This window comes from Haliotis asinina, unplaced genomic scaffold (genome assembly GCF_037392515.1).
Source record: "Haliotis asinina isolate JCU_RB_2024 unplaced genomic scaffold, JCU_Hal_asi_v2 scaffold_55, whole genome shotgun sequence".
NCBI lineage: Eukaryota > Metazoa > Mollusca > Gastropoda > Lepetellida > Haliotidae > Haliotis > Haliotis asinina.
In genome coordinates this window covers 37,500-47,005 of record NW_027133924.1, presented here as the reverse complement: position 1 = coordinate 47,005, position 9,506 = coordinate 37,500, and the positions used below count along the sequence as shown (strand labels likewise).

The 9,506-nt window shown below is 39.7% G+C and overlaps 1 non-coding gene across 1 annotated transcript; it reads left to right on the top strand.

Moving 5' to 3' along the window:
* The first annotated feature begins 1,605 nt into the window (after positions 1-1,605).
* On the top strand, positions 1,606-1,789 carry LOC137270356 (U2 spliceosomal RNA). Its single transcript, XR_010955286.1, has one exon. It is a non-coding gene; the product is annotated as a U2 spliceosomal RNA (small nuclear RNA).
* Positions 1,790-9,506: the final 7,717 nt, after the last annotated feature.

Below are 9,506 nucleotides of genomic sequence, written 5' to 3'. Positions count from 1 at the left end.
CATTATGTCGACCTTTTTCAGAGGGAGACTTTTCGTTTTATTTGACAGTCCACTGCTAAGCCTATTCGGAGGTCTGTGTGCTATAAACCTATTTTGGATGGGGGTTTGGGTGTAGTTCACATCCAATCAAAATTATATTCTTTTTATTTAAAGCACATTCAAAATCTTTTGCATAATTCTTCAACTAAGTGGACATTTTTTGCAAAATATTGGTTAGGAATGTCTTTACGTCACTATTGTCCTACTTTTGCTTCACTATTATTTCCTCATTCTGAGACGATGCCATTATTGTATCAGACGTGTTTATTGGCTTTAAGACAGTTTGAAGCTGTCAATTCAAATTATTTGATAGATATGTTTCGGTTTACATCAAAACAGTACTATGCTTGTTTATTACAAACTGTTGTGGAAAATAAAGTTGAAACGTTGTATCCACGTATTCCTTTTCAGCAGGTTTGGCTTAATCTACACAATTCCTTCGTGGATCCACTTTCGAAATCGGTCAATTATCGTCTCATCTATGATTCTCTCCCCTTAGGGTATACACTTTATACTCGGGGAATGTCTATCACTCCTAACTGTCCACTCTGTCGTATAGCAATAGAAACTTCTGACAATCTTTTCATCTATTGCTCGTGTGTTGATGTTTTGTGGGATATCGTTTTCCAGTGGTTAGATCAATTGTCTTTTGGCTTATTGGAAAGATCTAACGAAGTCATTCGGTTTAATTTGGTTCCTAAAATTCCAAATTCTTATAAAAAATCATTATGCATTTACCTTTTAACTTTGGCAAAATATACAATTTTGCTTATTCGGAATTCAAATAAATTTGAGCACAGAAAATTAAATGGAAATGATATCATGTTGCGTTTTCTATGTTTCCTTAGGACACGTGTCAAGGTTGACTTTTGTCGCTTTCCGCTATCTGTCTTTTCCTGGTACTGGCTTTCAACTTCAGTATTTGGTAAAATCAATCCCGATCATTTATTAGAATTACATATTTAACTTAATAGATAAATATATGCACATACTTTTGCTCTAACTGACTGACACTTTGTAGCCATAATGTGGCATAAAAGTTTGTGAATCTATCTATATATTATGTACGCTTCATTTGAGTTTATTGGTTTACGTACGCTTCATTTACCCTTGTTTCCTTTTCGAATGCTTCATTTATGCTCGCTTCATTCAGTTCATACTTCATTTGATCTTTATATTGTAAATATGTATTGTGCATGTAGCCAGGTTTTGGCATGTGTAGCATTTTACATAGTGATGTTGTGCATGTATATTGTTTGTATAGTGTGATGTATATAGTATGTGCATGTTGATGATTCTTTATATATATATATGGTTTGATTGGTTGTCAGTTAGAATATGGCATGTTTGTTTGTATTTCTCGTTTGTTAATATATATTATGTATGCTTCATTTACGTGTGTTTCATCTAGATCTATCTTCATTTGATGTATATAGTGTGAATGTGTATTGCATGTAGCCAGGTTTGGCAATTTCCTCTTTTAGTTCTTTAGTTGTTAGCGCTGCAGGGCAAAACTTCTTTTTTGTGATATACTTTTAGGCCGAGCTTGTAAATTTGTTATATGCATTAAATTTTATCAAAAAGAAAAAAAAAGTATCTGTTCTTATCAGCTTAATATCTGATACGTGTCCTATTGGAGACATCGATATTAAACTGATTTTTGCAACGGGATGAGGTGCCACGGAGCTTGCTCCGCCCTCATCACGGGTTGACCCGGTATTGCAGTACCTCCGGGAATGGCTCACCACTCATAATACAATTCAAAAAATAGAACGCTTAACTTAGCCCTCTCTTTTCCACATATCATTTCCCTTTTTTAATCTCACTTTGCCTACCTTTTCGCGCGTCCGTTTCACTGGAGGCACCATGCAACCACTTCCAAACTGAAGAAATGGACCCATCCACTCAACCACATTGTACTCCGACCAAACCAAGCCCCGGGAAGTTCCTCAAAGTGATTTATTTTCCACTTGCAGTTTGTCTGTCCCAGTATCCAAGGACGTTGGCCATGGTGTCGCACGCCGGTAATAACGTCGTAGATTCTCACACCCTCACAACCACATTCTGCCCGATAACACACGTCTTAAGAGCCAGCTAACCCCTAGTAAGTGTTTTCAAGTGGTAAGGAGATACCAGAAACTTCAGCGCGTTTCCCCTGGATCAGTTTACATTGAAATTTCAAAATGTCTTTAACTTTCATTATATTTTTTAAATAAAACAACATTTGTGACTAAAGTTCACGTATCCTACCATTGTTTTGATACTTGCACTGTATTTAAGTTTAGTGGATTTAGTCCACGCGGTCAGTTGCACTGTTTGTTTACGCTTGTCTGGGGGTGACTGCACAAACTCCTCCAAGTGCTGTGTCCCCGCGCCTCGTTAATTAAGCGCCAATCCACCGGCTCATGGCGCTAGCTGCAGGATGCTTTTCCTACGTCGCCCCGACGTTTTAGCGCCTGCACTCTGTGTATTCAAAGGAATAAATAAGGTTATTTTAACATTTTGTTGCCTTCACAAAAATTGTCATATTTCATGTGACCTCTGGGTCTACCCCCATTGTTCTTAAGGACCATGGCCTATCATGCTGCAGTTGTGGAACCTGCTGTGCCGACCCGTTTCCTGGATCGGAGGACGATACATCAGACGGTTCGTATGAAATCTGCAATTAGAAATTTTGACAGGGAAAATGTGTTTGATATTATTCAACATGCAACCAATTCTTTCAATATGGAAACCAAAGGCGAATGGCACTTGGTTTGTGACGTTTAAGAACGAAAATAGAGTGCGATTACTGCTTTCAGTGGGCTCAGTATTTTATAGAGTGAGTGAGTGAGTGAGTTAACATTTAACGTCACATCGGCAATATTGCAGCCATATCGTGACGAGAACAAAATAAGTTATAGTAATGTTAGGATGAGAAAAGAGAAAAAGTAAAACCTGTCAGCGAAGGACAGTAAAAACACTAGAGTATCACAGAACATAAAACTAGCATTGAAAGTTAAAACATTGGATTTAAAGAAGACAATACAACATAAAACCGGGGCTATAGATCGCCAACAACTGAAGTAGATCACCATACTAAGGTCCATGGGGACTTACATTACTTCTGCTACCTGCATGAAACCTAGCTGGATTTACACCACCCCTTCAGCTATTGGCGATTATCCTGAAATTTAGCCATGACTTAAAAACAACAAATATTCTACGATTAAAAACTAGTAGTAGATTTAAATTGACTATGAGAGTATTGGACTTACGTACCCTCTCAGGAGGACAATAATTTTACAATACTTCAACCCCCGTTGAGGGTACAGCCACTAACAATCTAAGTTACTAATTTAAACTACCAATCATTAAAATACAACTATTTACAGAACATATCAATTACAATTCAATAAGAAAATCAATTTCTTTTAAAAATCCAAGAATTAAATGAGTACTAACTGTGCTTAAAAGATCCTTCATTGTTTTGACATTGAAATATATAGTTATCCCTTATGATGGAGAATTCAACAGTCAAGCAGGATATGCTTGACCGTGGTTCTCTCATCACAAGGGATACAAAACGGAGGATCATCACCTTTTAGTAAATAACTGTGGGTGTAACGCGTATGGCCAATGCGACCTCTTCAAATCTGGACTGACAGCCCAAGTGAGTGTAACCAATATAAGGTTTTATGGCATGTAATTTATTTATTCCAACTTGGGTGTCCCACTTCTTTTGCATCAGATCACGAATGTAAGTTCTAATGCTAGCTTTATAGTCACTGCATGGAATAAGTCGTGGTGTCACAGATTTGTTGAGTGCAGCCTTAGCAGCAAGATCGGCCATTGCATTCCCAGAAATACCGACATGGCTGGGTAACCAACAAAAGATGTCGCACTGCCAGTTGTAAGATCATTATACAATTCAATTATGTCAATTAAAAGTGGATGTTTACAAGACAAATTTTTAATAGCCTGAAGGCAAGAAAGAGAATCAGAAAAAATTATATACTGTACATGATTAGGATGTCTTTGAATATATTGAAGAGCCGTTAATATTGCGTTAGCTTCTGCAGTGAAAATGGAGCTGTTATCAGGTAATCGAGAAGATATTGTTCTGGATCCAATGACAGTGGCACAAGCAACTGTGCAACCATCCTTGGAACCATCTGTAAATAAGGATTTGTATGTACTATAATTATTTTTTAATTGCATAAACTCTTGTTTATATTGTAATTCGTTTGTGTCTGATTTTTTAAACTTTGTTAATGTGAGGTCAACTTGTGGCCTCACTAATTGCCAAGGAGGAGAAGACGAGAAGGCGCTATACTTTTCAGCTCAATGCCGGCAGCAGAAATGAATGGTTTAATTCTGTGCCCAAAAGGTGGAACAAGAGAAGACTTTTTGATGTATAAATGCTCATAAAGAGGATCGAAAACACAGTTAAAAGCAGGGTTGGATTCGTTAGAGTATAGTTTTGTAATATATTGTAGAGCTAATTTGATACGGCGCTGTGTAAGAGATGGTTCATCGGCTTCGACATAGAGACTGTCAATAGGAGAAGTTCGGAACGACCAAAGACAAAGTCTCAGACCTTGGTGGTGGATAGAATCAAGGAGTTTTAGATTGCTTTTACAGGCTCCACCATAAATGATGGAGCCATAATCAAGCTTCGAACGGACAAGTGCACGGTATAGGTGCAGGAGAGTAGCTTGATCCCCTCCCCATTTTGAATTTGACACAACTTTCAATAGATCAAGTGCCTTCAGGCATTTAGTTTTCAAGTATTTGATATGCGGAAGAAAAGTTAAATGAGAGTCGAAAATCAAACCTAAGAACTTGGCCTCCTTAACGACTTTGATAGGAGTGCCATTTAAAAATAATTCTGGGTCCTTATGTGGTTTATACTTACGGCAGAAATGGAAGCAATTAGTTTTTGTCTTAGAAAATTTAAAACCATTCTCAAGACACCATTTATTTATTTTGTTTAAACATAATTGCAGTTGCCGTTCAATAGTATGCATATTCTTACCGCGACAGGAAATATTAAAATCATCCACGAAAAGTGATCCATCTATTGAATCGTTTAAAACCTTGGATAAACTGTTGATCTTGATACTAAATAAGGTCACAGACAAAATGCTGCCTTGCGGAACACCCTGATGCTGATTGTAATGATCAGACAGGGTAGAACCTACTCGGACTTGAAATTGCCTGCCTTGTAAAAATTGCGATATAAACAGAGGTAAACGACCCCTTAAACCGAAACCATGTAAATCCTTTAAAATGCCATGCTTCCAGGTGGTATCGTATGCTTTCTCGAGATCAAAAAAAGATCGGTACAGCATGTTGCTTATTGATAAATGCATTTTTTACAAAGGATTCTAAACGTACCAAATGATCAATGGTACTACGATTCTTCCTGAAACCACACTGAATATTTGTGATAAGGTTGTTAGTTTCAAGAAACCATGTTAATCGACTGTTTACCATACGCTCCATGGTTTTACAGACACAACTCGTTTAAGAACTTGGTCTGTAATTCGACGGATCAGTATGATCCCGGCCAGGTTTTGGAATAGGATCTACAATAGCATTACGCCAAGAAGACGGGAATTTTCCCTAAGTCCATATTGAATCAAAAATATTGAGCATTGTTTCCAAACATGATTTGGGCAAATGTTTCAGGAGCTGATAGTGAATATAGTCAACTCCTGACGCTGTATCATGAGCTTGCTCAAGGGCAGTGTGTAGCTCATGTAATGAAAATAATTCATTATAGTCTTCGCCATTGTCTGAGGTAAAATTTATTCTCTTCTTCTCCTGCTGTTTCTGGTAGTGTTTAAATTCAGGTACGTAATTGGACGAAGAAGAATGTTTGGCGAGAGTTTCACCAAGCTTGTTGGCAATATCAGATTTATCAGTTAATACCCGGTCACCATCCTTCAGATGATGAACAGTAGATCTGGAACCTTTGCCCGTAATTCTTTGTATCATATTCCACACCTTAGACATGGGTGTACGGGAATTAATTTTGGAGACATAGTTCCTCAAAGACAGGCGTTTACTCTGTTTAAAAGTGCGTCGAGCCTTGGCATTTAAAATTTTTACTCTATCTAAATTATGTACTGTAGGGTGGCGGCGAAAATACTTTTCCGCTTTCCTCCTACTCTTTCTGGCCTGTTAACAGTCATTAGTAAACCATGGTTTGCGAACATGTGGAATTGCAGAGGACTTGGGGATAGTTTGGTCAGCAATGTTATTGATTATATCTGAAAACAGCTGTATAGGATCTTCGCTGTTTACAAAAACATCAGGTTTTAAATGATCAATACAAAGTGTTTTATATAAGGACCAGTCAGCCTTCTTGAAGTTCCGTCTGGATAAGGGTGGATCATCCCCAGGGATAATGCCTTTAAGAATAGTTGGGAAGTGATCACTCCCACACAGGTCATCATGCACCTCTACAAAGTGTTTTATATAAGGACCAGTCAGCCTTCTTGAAGTTCCGTCTGGATAAGGGTGGATCATCCCCAGGGATAATGCCTTTAAGAATAGTTGGGAAGTGATCACTCCCACACAGGTCATCATGCACCTCCCATTCGAATTCATTACACAAATTTGAGTCGGCAAATGATATATCCAGGGAAGAATATGTTCCCGTAGCTGGATGTAGGTAAGTAGCTGAATCGTCATTGAAAATACATAAGTTATTATCAGATATGAAATCCTCGATGATTTACCCTTCCTATTTGTGTTGACACTTCCCCAAAGTGGGTTGTGTCCGTTAAGATCGCCCGTGATTAAACATGGCTTCGGGAGTTGATCGTATAAATTTTGAAGATCTGATTTGTGAATATTTGAAGAGGGCGGTATGTACAAACTGCACAATGTCAGCGCCATGTGCAAAGTAATACGAACAGCTACAGTTTGCAATTGTGTATTTAGAGCGACAGGGCTATGGATGACGTTGTGATGTACTAAAATAGAAGCTCCTCCAGTTGCACGATCCCTCTGAGGAGAAAAAGAATGGTAAGCATCATACTGTCTCAATTTAAAATTATCTGTATCTTTAAGATATGTCTCTTGGATACAGAATGCCGACGGTTGATGATCTTGTACGAGTAACTGTAACTCGTTAAAGTTATTTTTAATCCCTCTGCAGTTCCATTGAATTATATTGGCCAGCTGAGTCATGGTGGCTCAATGGGCGATCTTTCGCGAGAACGTGACGGGGGTAAGCACCTCCGCTCGTCCTGTGAGTATGGGGTCACCTCCATGTCTAGAGGCCCAAAAGTATTTTGTAGAGGAACAACATGTGTTTCTGTCATATGTAATTTTTTACCTTTCTGCTTTTTCACTGGAATAGTGGGTGGTTGTGATGTGGCTAGTGGCGAAGCAGTCAATTGTGATGACTCAGACTGAATTTCTGTCTGAGACTCAGACGTTATTTGAGTGACTGGGGCAGTAGATTCTTTCGGTTCAGAAGCAGGTTTGTTAGATGAAAACACAGATTTTTCTGATTTGACCCAGGTCAAGTCAGTTTGACATGCAGCTGAGGACATTGCTACAGAACGGGTAACTGCAGCAGAATATGTTATATTTGATGGGGTTGAGGACTGAGTGGTGAAAAGTTTTTTGGCTTCAAAATAAGAGAGATTTTTTTCACATTTTATTTTCATTATCTTCGATTCCCTTTGATATATAGGGCATGACCTTGAAGAAGCAGCATGAGTCTCTTTGCAGTTAACACACTTGAGATCATTCTCGCAACCTGTGCCATCATGAGGATCGCCACAGCGATAACATACTGCAGGATTACGACATGAGTAAGTCCCATGACCAAACTGTTGACATTTATAACACCGGAGTGGATTGGGGACAATACACATCCACCCCGATGTTAAGATATCCTGCCTTAATTGACTGTGGTAAAGAAGGTCTGGCAAATGTTAGAAGATATATATTTGTTTTAGTTACAATTCCATCCTTTTTAATGGTGAAACGTTTCACTGCTGTAACCCCCTGATCTTCAAGCTCAGCTGCAATATCCTCTTCACTCATATCATACAGAGAGCGTGCCCTGTCACGTATGATACCACGGCACGAATTAAGAGTTTTGTGCACGGACACGGCAACTTCTATATTGGCAAATGTTTTAACAGACATAAGATTTAGAGATTGCTGTCTCCGTGCGCACTCAACTAACAGTGAACCATTACGGAGACGGGTGACATTTTTCACCTCCCCACAGATCCCATAGATAGCTTTTGACACGGCAAATGGGTTGAGTTTGTTAGGCAGAAAATCAGTTGCTTCGATTAGCCCAGGAATCAGTGGTTGAATTTGTGTCGGATGGACGATCTAGTTCGTCCAGACGTCGTTTTTTGTCATGTCGAGTTGAACCAGCTTGTTGGAAAGTCATGGCGAAAGGAAAATCATTCACCATCCCTGCTCCCCACCCACCATGGAGTGTCAACAAGGACGGTGTCTATTAGCAACGGGTATCCAAGATGCTGACACCAGGGATACAGGGATAGTATACTCCAGCGAATATGACACGAATAGCTGTATTTGTCGACCAATTCAATGCCAGACTGGTTCGGCCCTAGACAAGAAATTAGAGACATACATCATTCGGAGGTCAACATCACTAGATTGGCCCATGAGCCACCGCCTTCTGGCATAGGACTCTAGGCAAATTATTATAGTATAGAGTATGATAATAACAAACGCTCATTGTCACAAATGTACAAACATGCACAATAATTGCTGAGGAAGTTTGTCCATGCACAGGGCATGGCGTGACCAGCCGATTGATAGAACCGGGCCAGTTCTACCACCCGTCTAGGTGAAGTCAGGGCCAAAGTGGTGTGTTGAGTAACAGGAACGTCGTTCGAGGCCCCCATTACCCTCAACCACCAGGATCCCCTCCTCCACCGACACAGGGACGCAACCCACGGCCAACGGATTGGTGGACCAAATATGCCCCCGGATCCACACGGGGGGTTGGCGAGCACTTAGCGTTACCCAGCACCCACCACGAGGAGGTGGCTCGCCATGGGTGCTTATTTTATAGAGACATTAAAATAGACTTTTCTCCCTACGACAAGGAAGTACTGGATTTGAGAGTACACTGGATTCATGGTGTAGTATCCAATGAATTCCTGGATTCCTACTTTAGGAGATTTGGGAAGGTGCTGAGCATAACTCCTGAAACTATGTTAATTGGGGGATCCCCTGTTCAGACTGGTGTGAGAACTGTCCAGTTGCAAGTTGACAGTGGAAAAGCTGAAGATATTCCATATATTGTTAGACTGGGTGACAGAATGTCCATGCTAGTCACTGCCCCGGGTCGGTTGCCAGTGTGTCTAAGGTGTTATCACCTGGGCAAATCTACTGTGTGCAATGTCATGGCTTTGTCTAAATTTTGGTATCGAGGGGCTGTAACAATATTTTCAAAACATTATGTCGACCTTTTT